Source organism: Lonchura striata, chromosome 29, assembly GCF_046129695.1.
Source record: "Lonchura striata isolate bLonStr1 chromosome 29, bLonStr1.mat, whole genome shotgun sequence".
Taxonomy (NCBI): domain Eukaryota; kingdom Metazoa; phylum Chordata; class Aves; order Passeriformes; family Estrildidae; genus Lonchura; species Lonchura striata.
This window is the reverse complement of record NC_134631.1, coordinates 3626286-3638794: the sequence shown is the minus strand read 5'-3', so window position 1 is coordinate 3638794 and position 12509 is coordinate 3626286. Positions and strand designations below refer to the sequence as shown.

The 12509-nt window shown below is 58.7% G+C and overlaps 1 protein-coding gene across 1 annotated transcript in view; it reads left to right on the top strand.

The window, feature by feature from the left end:
• LOC144247621 (uncharacterized) overlaps positions 1-12509 on the top strand; it is a 334658-nt gene that overhangs the window by 246929 nt on the left and 75220 nt on the right. The gene's annotated exons all lie outside the window — the stretch shown is intronic.

Genomic DNA, 12509 nt, shown 5'->3' with positions numbered 1-12509 from the left:
GTGCCCTCAAGGCACGACTGCAGCACTTGCTGACTCGGACCTTTTCCTTTTTACCTTCTGCAAGCAGCCATGAATCCAGGCAGCGACGTAGAGCTCAGACCTGCGAGCGTGCCCAAGCTGGCCTGGGGGAAGGAGGAGAAAGAAGGCCCTGGAGCTGCCCCAGCACAGCAGCCTGAAGAGCTGGAGCAGTTCCAGCCACGGCAGAAGGGTGAGTGGCAGAGCTGGGCCACAGGGCTGGTACCTGCAGCCAGCTTGGCTCCATGCCATGCCATGCCATGCCATGCCATGCCATGCCATGCCATGCCATGCCATGCCATGCCATGCCATGCCATGCCATCCCCTGGGGCCATGCCCATGGACAGGATGGAATAGGGGCCGGGCAGACACCCCACAGCCGTGCTCCGTGCCCTGGGCCGTCGCGGGGCTGTCCCTGCCTGGGCAGCGCAGGGCTGGGCTGTGTTCTCCGTCCTCTCCGGCAGCCCCTCAGCTCAGGCTGCGCTCGCTCTTTGCCAGGTGCAGCCGTGCAGCGCACACGAGAGCAGGAACGCACCCGTGGCCGCTTCCGCAGAACAGCACAGGTACCTGCAGCCATCCCCACCTGGGCTGGGCCTGCTGGCACTGCTCAGCCCAGCACTGTGCTCGGAGCACTCCATGCAGCATCCCGGGCTTCTTGCCCTTCTGCTGCAGATGGTTTGCAAATTCATGAAGAGGATTCGGGAGGAAGAGAGCAGCGCCATGGGCACCGTGCTCAGAGCGTACTCTCCCATCTTCAAAACCAAGACCAGCGCTGCCCTGCTGGATATGCTTGTGGAGGAGGGTCCTTCCAGCCCAAAGCAAGTAAGCAGCCTGTGGCCTGGCTATTCTTCTCCCAGCAATTGCTTGGCCTCCCAAGCCACGCCTGCTCCCTGGGAGCCTTTGAGGCCATGGCAGTGTGGTGGCAAGGGAAGCACTTCTCTGGGGTAGCAGGGCACATTCCTTCCTCCGGCAGCTTTCCAAGTCTCCCCTGCCTTCTCCAGGTGCCCGCCATGGTGAGGTTCATCCACCAGTGGCTCGTGGCCAATGAGTTTCCTGAGTACAATCTGTACAGGCCCCTTCTGGATCTGACAGAGGCACAGCCCTCTGACGTGGTGATGGCTCTCCTGCGTGTGGCCCCATTGTGTGACAGGTACGGGGCCCAGCTGCCCAGAGGGCTCGGGGCTCAGCAGCCCTTCCCCCTGTGCAGCCTGTCCCAGGTGTCTGACACAGAGAATTCCAGGGCCCTCTGGCTGCTCCCTTTGCCAGCCCTGGCCCCTGCCAGCTCCGCAGCGTGCTGCCATGCTTCCCCCCTGTCCCTCAGGGGCCAGTCCCCACAGGGCTGGGCTGCCTGCGTGCTGCCAGTGAGGGGCAGTGGGCAGAGGCAGGGCTGGCAGAGCAGCTCAGCTCCCCGCTGCTGCCCAGGCCACGCTGCTGTGTCCCAGACTCCTCTGAGACAGAGCTCTGACCCAACAGAGCTGCTCTGGCCATGTGGAAGAGCATCATGTGCTCGCTGAGGACTGCAGAGCCGGCCATGCTCGTACTCCTGGATGTGCTGGGGAGCTGGCCAGAGCACAGCACGTGCACCTCCGATGGGGACCACACGGCTGTCCTTGCCCTGGCTGTGAGTTTCTGCCTTTGCTGGCCCCAAGGCCACCTCTCCAGCAGCTCTCCATCCTCCCTCCCCCACGGCGTCTCCCTGCCTCAGGCGCTGGGCTGAAACCTGGCCTCGGGGCAGCTCCAGGGCCACCAGGCCCGGTGCTCCCCCTGCGTCTCTCCGGGCCTCTCCCTCCCGTGCTCGGGCCCTGCCACACGGACACCTCGGCACTGAGCGCTGTCTCAGGCTGCTCTGTCCTTTGCAGGCAACCGTGGTGATGTGGAAGATTCTCCAGCTGCCCTGTGTGCCACATGTAGTCACCGTGCATTTCCCCGGCCTCTTTGTGCATCTGCTCTTCCAAGTGCTCTTCAGCACTCTGGATGTGCCAGAGGAGGTCAATACCTTCTGGAAGGGATGCCAGCAGCAACACGGTCTTGCCACCAGCCCCAGCAGGTGCTCCATGCCAGTCCTCCTATCCCTACCACGTGCCCAGGGCAGGGGCCAGTGCTCCCAGTGTGACCTGGGCTTTGCTCTGTGCACAGCTTTGCAGAGCAGACCCTGAAGGCCCTGCTCTGCCGACTGCACTATGAGGATGTGGTGGTGGCCATGGAAGACAAGCGTGGCTGGGACACACTGCTGTGTGCTGACACCCACCACTGTGCTGTGGGCGTGCTGGCCAGGTGAGACCCCCTGCTCCCCAGCTGTCCCCAGCATGTGTGCCCTGTGCCCGAGGTGCCCCACACAGTCCCCGTGGCCGTGGGCCAGAAGGCCTTGTCCCCAAGGGACGGCCAAGGAGGCTGCAAAAGGCTGGGAGAGGAGCGTGCCCAAGAGCAGCAACCTCCCAGAGGGCTCAGCTGCCCCTTGCAGGGTGGTGGAGAAAGGCCAGAGCTCTGTGAGGCAGTCCTGGGAGAGGTTTGCCCCCGCTGGCTGAGGGCTTTGACTAGTGTTTCCTCCTGTCAGAGAAATGCACCGCACATCCGAAGCCGCGTGTTCCGGGATTGCATTCCACCTGCTCGGGCTGCTCAGCAAGGACACGCCGTGCCGGGATTTGGCCACCCTGGCGTTCCTTGTGGAGGTGAGCCTGAAGGCCGGCGCTGCCTCGCTGAGCTGCCTCCCGGCTCTCTGCCCTCTCTTGGCCGCAGTGCCTGGGACGGAGCCCGCGCCCTGTGCTGCTGCCTGGGCCCGGCCCTGGGCGGTTCTGGGCTCCCGCCGGCCGCTCCCCCGTCACCGGCCTGTGCCTTTCAGATCCTGGAGCACCTGAACTTGAGTGAGTGCCGTGACAGCGTCCTGCAGTTCCTGTCCAAGCACCTGCAGGGCGAGTGCAGGGGGAGGCGTCGCTTGGCACTCCGAGGCCTCGTGGCGCTCGGCACCACCAGTGTCTCGGTGAGAAGAGCGCAGGGGCTGAAGCCGTGCTGCCAGCGTGGGGCTGGGGAAGGCAGTCCCTGGGGCTTGGCTGGCCTTGGGGCACTGGGGCAGCTGCTGTCAGCTCTCCTGCCTCCTCCTGCAGCTGCCCCAGGGCTTTGGCACAGGCCTTTGGCCCCTGGGCCCTGTGGCAGCAGGATGGTGTTTCACACACTTGTGTTCCACAAGCAGATGGCCATAAGGATGTGGAGCCTGCATGAAAGGCTCGTGGAGCTCCTGAAGGAAGATGACAGCGTCATGCTCAGGATGACCACGGTTCTCCTCAGGGGTTTGTTCCTCTGCAATGGTGCCCCAGTAACCAGCACCCTCGCCCTGCAGCTGGCTGAGGCGCTCCTGCCACTCTTTGACAACGTAAGGCTCTGCGCCTCCAGCCACACCCAGCGGGTGCTGCCCACACACTTTGTGCCCTGTGCACTCATAGGCTGTGCCCAGGTGGGCCTGAAGCAACTGACACTGAGGTCTTTCTTCCTTCCTTTCCTACAGGAGGACAGCGAGGTGCAGTTGTGCTCCCTGTTTGTCTTCCGAGAGATGCTGGATTTTTTTCCAGAAGAGGAGAGAAAGGTCCTGAATGCACACGTGCGCCAGAGCCTGCTGCCACTCTTCTTCCACTGCCACGATGAGAACCAGCGAGTGGCAGAGGTGAGGACTCGGCAGCTGCCGCTGGCCCCTGGTAGGGGCTGGGCTGGCCCTGCCCTGGCGCCTTGCAGGCTGCAGCTCCTGCTGGCCTTGGCACAGGGACGGGGTCCTGCGCCCTGGGCTCTGGGGCCATCTCCGCGTCTCTGCTGCTCTCCAGGCTTCTCAGGAAACACTGCTTTGTGCGGCCGAGTTCCTCAGGAGGAGGGACCTTGAACAGCTGGTGAAGAACCAGAAGCTGTGGCAGTTCCCCGAGTGCCTGGTAAGGAGGGCCGGGAAGCCGCAGCCCCAGCCTGGAGCAGCCCCTGAGCGCGGTGCTCGGTGTGCGGGCTGGCAGCTGTGCCCCTGCCCGCTGCTGCAGCCCGAGGCCGCGCGGGCTCTGCTCCAGGCTCCTGCGGCCCCAGCCGGGTGCCCATGGAGCCCCGGCCCGGGGGGCTGCGGGGCCAACCCTTCCCTCCTGCCGCTCTCTCCAGCTGGCAGAGGACAGCAGCAGCGTGGCCGAGCACCTGCGCCGGGCACTGCCCTACCTGCAGAGCCCACAGGAGCCCCTGCGAGAGGCGGCCGTCAGGTTCATGGGTGAGCCACGAGCCGGGCCAGGAGGGCGTGTGGGCACAGGGCTGGCGGCGCCGCTGGCAGGGAGCTGTGCCCTGGGCCTGACAGGCTCTGTGTTCCCAGGGACGGCCGGGCGGCACCTGAGGGGGAGGAAGGAAGAGCTCCAGCTCCTCTCTGAGGGTGAGTGAGGGCAGCGGGCTGCCAGCGGGGGCTGCCGGGGGAGCTGCGAGCCCTGCCCCAGCTGCGGAGGGCTCTGCTCCCTGTGCGGACCAGGGCCGGCGTGGGCAGAGCACACAGAGCTTTCAGGGCACCTGGGGGATTCGTGGCCAGCAGCTTCGGACTGATCTGGCTGGTCTCTGCTCCCTCTGGCCATGGCCAGAGCCTGCTGGGATGGCCCTGGCACAGAGTCCCCTCGGGTCCCCTCAGATGTGGGAACTGACCATGGCTCTGTTCCTCTCTCTTTCAGCCCTTGAAGGCATGGAAAATGACAACAGCGTTGCCGTCGCAAGCCTGGCAGTTCAAGTATTGTACATTCTCCAGGAAGCAGAGAGAGCTCCATATTCCACCTTTGACAGCCTGCGTGATCGGCTCTGCAGGGCATGGAGGAGACGGCCTCGTCTGTCAGGGCTCGGCTGGCTGCGCTGCTGGAGCTCTGCAGAGAGCTGATCCCAGAGGCTCTGTCTGCTGGGGCCACCTGAGCCAGCAGAAATGTTTTGTTTCTTTAAGGTTGTTCTTTTCTTTCTTTTTTTTTTTCTTTAGCGTATAAATATAGGATGTGTTGCTATAGACAGACTCCCAGGATCTTTCTTTTGCTGCCCAGGCTCTGCGGGGCCTAGGGGAAGAGGGAGAAAAGGGTTCCTGGGCTCAGCAAGCTGCCCAGGCATGCAGGGTTGCAGGGAAAATGGCCAGAAGCCCCTTGACCTTTGGTGGTTCTGCTGAAGCCTCTGTGCTGCCCACAGAGCAGATGGGCAGGGGCTGGAGCTGTGGGGATCTCTGTGAGAGCGGTGCCTGGAGATGGCCACAAGCCCTGTCCCAGCCAGGAAGCGCCATCCGTGTCCTCCTGCCCGTGTGTTCCTGGCTGGATTGCTGAGGGCTCCCAGGTGCCTCTTGGTGGGGCTCCTCTGGAGCTCCTGTGGGGCTGCGGTGCTGCTGCCGAGCAGGTTGGCCGGGCTGGGGAGAACCTGAGGAGACGGGGCCACAAAGGGATGAGGGGCTGTGGGAGCCCTGACAGGACAAGGCAGTGGGAAGGCACGGGGGGGACGTGTGAGGGAGTGGGTAATGTTGGCTCAGGGAGGAATATGGGTTGGAGCCAAAGAGACCACTCACCCCGATGTTTATGTGGCAAACAGAGCACATTTATTCTCAAGCCCTTCCTTCTAAAGGACCTTTGAAAACCCAGTCTGGATTTCACTGCTCTGATCTCTGTGCCCCTTCAGATTCTGGCCTGGGCAATGCCTGCAGCCTTGGGAGAGATGTGATGGGCCCGGCCCCTGTCAGTCAAAGCAGGGCTGGTACATTCACCCCGTACAAGCCAGCCTGCACAGTGACACGGCAACAGAGTGCGAGGCACAGCTCCGGGAGCTCCCCGTGAACCTCAGCTCTAGGACCACTGTCTGCCCCAAGCTTCAGGGGCTGCAGTGGGAGCCCGGCTGGGCTCTGCCCTGGGGCCATCCTGCAGGGACAGCTGCAAACAGGGAGCATTCCCTGCCACAAAGAGCCAAGCCAGGGCTGCAGGGCAGCTGCTCCAGCCCCGACTGCACTGCTGAGTGCTGTGCTCTGGGGCTGGGGCTCCCCGCACAGGGGACTGCACTGGTGTGCCAGAGGAGACAGAGAAGCTGCAGCTTCAGCCTAACTGAGGTGGGTGCGTGGGCTGGAAAGAGTGGGGAGGCTCCAGGGGATTCACAGAGCTCATCCTGCTGCAAGGACAAGGAAAAAGGAGAGGGAACTCAGCAGTGAGGAGAGCTGGGGGCTGGAGAGCAGCTCTGAATGACACTAAAATCCCACCAGACCTCTGAGACATTGCTGCTCCTCAGCCAGTGACAGGATGAGTCCCTAAGTCTGGGGCTCAGCCTTCCTCATGGCGAGGGGCACAAAGGAAGGGAACAGTGTGATGGAGACTGGAATAGGCTGGGAACTCACTGGGGGAAAAGAGGAAGCAGTTGGGATGTAAAAGGCAGGGAGAAGAGAGAACAGTTCAGAGAAGGGCTGAGCTACTGCTTGAGCAAGCTGCAAAAAGTCATTTGGGGTCATCCCAGATTGATTTCATTTCAGAAGTTATTGAACAAGTTTATTTTTTGGGTGGCTGCATGTTTTCTTGAGCTGTATTGCTAAAATGCTCAAGCCAGTCTGTGCTGCAGGTCACCCCATTTCTCCTTTGGCTGATTGCAGCCCGGTGCTGAGCTCCAGCAGGGCCCTGGCAGAGCCCAGAGCAGCCTCAGCACCCGCAGAGCCCGGCTGCAAGGAGAGAAACCAGAAAGCCCCGTCAGCTGAAGGCTCCTGTCCCCTTGTCCCAGCCGCCCGTGGTGCCCAGGCCATGCTGGCCGTGCCAGAGCTGTGCCCAGAGCTGCCCATCACTGCTGCCTTTGGGAGCAGAGCAGGAGGGCAGGACATGTGCCCAGCCTGCAGCCAGCCACGGCACCTCCAGCCCTCAGCAGCTGCCCAGAGCAGGACGCTCCTGTGCTCGCTGCCATCTCCCCAGAGCTCTGATCCCACCATCCCCAGCATACAGGACCCACCTCACGCCATCCCCCGCTGGAAGAAAAGCTGCTCCCAAACGATGCCCTCAGCCTTCTCCAAGGGCACGGCCCATCCACGCCGCAGCTGCTCCCAAGCACGTCCTGATCCAGACTGGACTCCACCTGAAACGCTTCCTCTAGAAAGACAAACATCAAATTATGGAAAATAGGTTACAGACAAAAAGGGGAACAAGAAAAAAGGTCAAAGATCTTACCTCTGTCAGGGCTTAAGGAAGGCCCAAACCCTGCATGCCAAGGAAAAACCCACCATGGTTGGGGAATCCCAGGCTTTCTCCCTTCCCCTGCACGGCCCCCATGGTGATCCCAAAGCAAACAAGGGCAGTGGAGCAGCCCAAGCCCTTCCTTGCCTGCAAAGCAAAGCAGCCCCTGCACAGGGTCTGGAGTCCCACCTCTGCTCCCACCATGGGGGTTTGTTTGTGTCGGGCTGGCTGCCCCAGCCCAGCCCCAGCCCGGGGTACGGTGGGTGCTGGGGGCTCTTGGCAGGGCCAGGAGCCCACTCCCATTTCGTACCCACCCCAGCCCATGCCCCAGCCCTGCCAAAAGCAGCCTGGCAGCCGACTGAAGGATCAGCTGCATCCGCCCCAGCAAAGGGGGAACCTTTGGTTCCCAGCCAGGCTGTGCAATGCCCAAATCTGGGAGCATCCCCCTGCGTGTGGACTTATCTGCAAACTCCCTGTGGAACCTGGCTTTGAAGGAGATGTCAGAATCAAAGTCCACCATCTTCAGCCTGCCGGTGGTCAGGTGGAGCAAGAGGTTGTCATCCTTGACATCGTCCTCGCTGCCCCCAGCAGCAGCAGGGCCCGACCCTGCTCAGCTCCCGAGATCCGACGAGACCGGGCGCTCTCAGGGCGGTGTGCCAGAGGCACCTGGCAGCCCCTCAGCAGCGCCCTTCAACCCACAACCCTCCAGGCACCAGTCCTGAACATCACGGGGGCCCCACACAGCCAACAGGGATGCCCATACCCACAAGAAAATCCAGAGACAGACCAGAGCTGTCCTAGTTTAGGGAAAATTTGGGAGAAAACCCTCTGGAACGAGCCCCCAGAAAACAAACCTCCATGGCCCCTCCCCACCCACAGGGTTTGGGAAAAAATTTTCTCTGAGAGAAGTGGAAAAGAACATGTTTATTTAACAAACAAAGCACTTCCCAGCGCCAAAAAAATGAACACCAGACGACGACAAAAATCTTTCACCACTCTGAAGAGATAAACAAATCCAGAAAGTCTTTCCTGGGAGTGGTCGCCCAGGTCTGGGCGCTGGGGATTGCTCTGGGCACTGGGGATGGCTGCTGCAGATCAGAAAATAAAGGCTTCTGGTGTTCCTTGGGGTTTCCCAGATCCCAGTCCGGAGCAGTTTGGATGGTATTCCAGAAGAGGAAAGGAAAAGAAACAGTCCAGGGAAAGAACTGGACTGCTCAGCTAAACTAACTAGGAAGCAAAGGCAAAAGCAGAAGCAAGCCAAGCAAGCAAGCCCGCCAGCACTGGCCTCTTCTAGACAGCAGATCATGGGGGGAGGTGAGCCGGCTGATAACAAGGCAAAACAAACCTTCACTTTCTGAATCAGTTCTGAAAGCACAGAACAGAATATCAAACATAAACAGAACACACGATTGGAGATACAAACACCATAACGTCACCTTCGGACATTCCACCCCTTATCTCCATATCTTCAACATCATGTAAAAACTCCATCAAGTAAAAACTTCTATCTTTCACTTGCTCAAACCTTTGACACGTACACATTTCTTTCTGTCTCATGTCTGTGTGTTTTCGTGTACAGACACTGGCAGCACCATCCAGCAAACAGTGATATTTGCACATGAGTCTCACCCCACAATCAGATCCCCCTGAGGTACACATCGTGTTGCTCCATCTCTCTGCATTATCCACCATGTACAACCTGGTCCCTGAGCAAAGACAATCCCACAAATGGGTTTGTCTGTACTCGAGGCAGAATTGATCCACACTGATTTCCCTAACAAACCTCTGACATGTGCCACTGGCACTTTATCTCCATCTCCTATATTCAGGGGCTCAGATTGGGCAGGACCTGCTCAATTGGTGGAACCTTGGCTGTTAACTAACCAGGTGGCCTTTCCTAAATGCTGCTCCCAATTTTTAAAGATCACCCACCCAATGCTTTTAAGGTGGTTTTTAACAGTCCATTGTGCCTCTCCACTCTGCCTGCAGCTGATGCATGGTTTGGGATGTGGTACACCCACTCAATGCCATGTTCCCTAGCCCAGGTGTTGATAAGGGTGCTCTTGAAATGAGTCCCATGGTCTGACTCAATCCTCCTAGGGGTACCATGCCTCCAAAGGACCTGCTTTTCAAGGCCCAGGATGGTGTTATGGGCTGTAGCATGAGACACAGGGTAGCTTTCCAACATACAGTGGTGGCTTCCACCACGGTGAGCACGTAGTTCTTGCCTTGGCGTGTCTGGGGCAGTGTGATGTGGTCAATCTGCCAGGCCTCCCCATACTTGTACTTGGACCCCTGCCCACCATACCACAGGGGCTTCACCCGCTTGGCCTGTTTGATGGCAGCACAGGTCTCACAGTCATGGATCACCTGAGAAACACTGTCCATGGTTAGAGCCACCCCTCGGTCTCGTGCCCACTTGTAGGTGGCATCTCTGCCCCGATGGCCTGAGGTATCACTGGCCCATTGTGGTCATAGCAACAGCCACTGGCTTAGGCTCAGTGTCTGGTTTAGCTGTTGGCTTAGGCTCACAGTCTGGTTTAGCTGCTGGCTTAGGCTCCCTGTCTGGTTTAGCTGCTGGCTTCCAGCCGGGGCTGTTGGCTGCAGCCTGAGTGACTGGGATAGCTGCTGATTTATCTCCCTGCCCCCCTTCCTCTGTCTGCTGCCTTACAGTGTCTAGCAGGGTGTGATAAGCACATGCCAGGGCCCAGCTCACTGCAATGATCTTTTTCTCCTTAGACTTATCATGGCATTTATCTTTCAGGTACTTTGCCACCTCAGCTGGATTCTGAATTTGTTCACATGGGAAGTCCCAGGCTATAGGGTCAGAAAATTCCTTTAAGATTTGGCCCATATGCTCCCATTTCTTTCTTGAACTCCCTCACATCTCCTGAGTTGAGAGGTACCTCCACATAACCTATTCCCAGAATTTGGGTTGGTTGTCCATGCTGACCAGCACTGGGGTTAGGGATCATTCCCAAAGCTACTTCCCTTCATGGATATAGAGCTTGCCCTTCCCTTTCTCTTTCTCCCCTTGTTAGACTACGAGTAACGCAGCGATTTTCCTCAGGGACCGGCTCTGGGATTTCTACCTCTTGGTTATCAAAATCTCCCCCTTGATCTAAATCTGGGTAGACTGCTGGTGGTGCTGGTGGGGGTGGAGGAGGAGGAGGTATGTATGGTAGAGGGGGTGCAGTTGGAACTTCCTTAGGCTTTTTATTTTTCTTTTTCCCTCCCTGGGTGCTTCAGGCAAAAAGTTTTGCTCTTGTTTCCCCCACTATCCAGAGAGCAGCATACTTGCTCTCTTCCTTATCAAAAGGTTCTCTAGAGTTTACATAAATGTTTAATGCCTGGAAAATCCAGTCTTTGAAGTTTCCAAACACTGGCCAAAATAAATTATCACTACAGATTTGTTTTCCTCCCCATTCTTTTATACAATAATGTATCATTTTTGCCCTATCTTTCCCTTTCCTTGAAGGATATTCATCCCCAGATTTTATCATTAGACCTAACGGACTGTCAGGGGGGATCTGGGGAAGCGTTACCGGGGTCCCCGTCCCCATGGAAGCAGAGGGCTTGCTTTTCCTCTGTCCCATCTCCCAGGACACCTTCAGGCACACACACACTCGCGGCCCCTGTTGGTGCCCAGCCCCTCGCGGGCTCTGCAAACCGCACTACTCAGAGCTCTGCCCGTGCCTCGTCCTACAAGGACGTCTCACGCGTTATGTCCTGGGATCCCAGCCCAACCCAGAGGATCCCCACTTTTATACTCACGCTGTCCTGCGTCTTCGCCCGGCTTCGTGCACAAAGATTACGGGGTTACCGGTATCCCTTGTGCTCAATACCGAATTTGGGTTCATGGGTAAGGGTCTGGGAAGGAAAAGCCTGCACCAGGGCCGCTGCAGAGGCAGCGGGGCGCCTCCCTGATTAGGAATTCCCACCCGGTCACCCTTATCCGAGTCACGGCACCAAATTTGTTATGGACAAATTCAACTGGGGAGGCTAATTATAGATAAATCAATTAACAAGAATTTATTAAGCATGCGGTATTAAGCAAAAGAACAGTGCTGGGCAGCCGGGGAGCCTCTGCTCTGCGACGGAGCACCTTCCCCCTTTGACCTTTTTGTTTTTATATGTCCCTTTTTATTTCCGGTTGACGTATTTTCTCTCTATGCACTCTGCGTTGGTGCAATTGGTTCCTGGGGGGTCTTTTTTTCTGCCCTTGGTGGTCAGGAATGAACTCTCCTCATCTTCCTTGCAGATTGTCCTTGGCCTAAAAGTTAACTTGTATATAATTAGTTACACAGTCTTCTATGCTAGTTGCATTCCCTACTCAGTTCAAATTATTTCCTTTAACACTCATTTTGATGAACAACGACCATTTTATTTATTACACCCACTCTCTCCCAGTGCCTCTCAGCATGTCCATCTCTCTGCTGCCCTCGAGCTCCTGGCCCGGCCCCGGCCGCCTGCTCCCATCCAGCTGAGGTGGTTCCAGGGCCAGCAGGAGCTCTCTGTGGTGGCCACCGACGTGGTCCCCAACGGGGACTGGACCCACCAGCTCCTGGTGCTGCTGGAAACCCCAGCCCAGGGCGGGCTCACCTCAGTCTGGAACACCCTGTGAGCCAGAACTGGGGTACGGGGGAGGAACTGGGGGTGCTGGGAGAGCCACTGGGATGTGCTGGGAGCACCTGGGAGGGAGTTGGAGAGAGCCTGATTTCAACTGGGAGAGGAGGTTGTAGGTTTGGAAGGGCTAAGAAGGGGTTTGAAGGATACTGGGGAGGGTGGGATGGGGTTCTGGGGGTCCTGGTGGGCACTGGGAAGAGACTGGGAGAGGATTTGGGGGTCCTGGGGTAGTTGGGGCGACTGGAAGGAGGCTGTGGGATCTTGAGAGGGACAGGAGGGGCTTTGGTGGGTCCTGGGGAGGTCAGGAAGGGATCAAGAGGAAGGTTTCAGGGGATCCTAAGTGGGCTGGGAGTGACCTGGAGGGTGCTTGGAGGGGCTCGGGTGTCTGTGAGAGTTTTTGAGAGATCCTGACCCCTGCGGACCCTTCAGAGATGCTGCTGGATGCTGCCGCAGCAAGATGCTGACAGGAACTGGAGACTCCTGAGTTGGGTTTTGTCTTCCTGGCACTGGGGATCGGGTTCTACCTGTGCAAGAATGTCTGGGGGGGTCCCGTGTGTCGTGTCCCCCCTCCTCTAGAATGTGTGCACTCCCCGGGGCCCCCAGCCCGGTGTCACCCCCTTTTCTCTGCCCACAGAGCTCCTGAGCCACTGGCGGCCGCAGCCCCTCCCCGTGGCCTGGGGCCGAGCCAGGACGCCCCGCTCCATCATGATG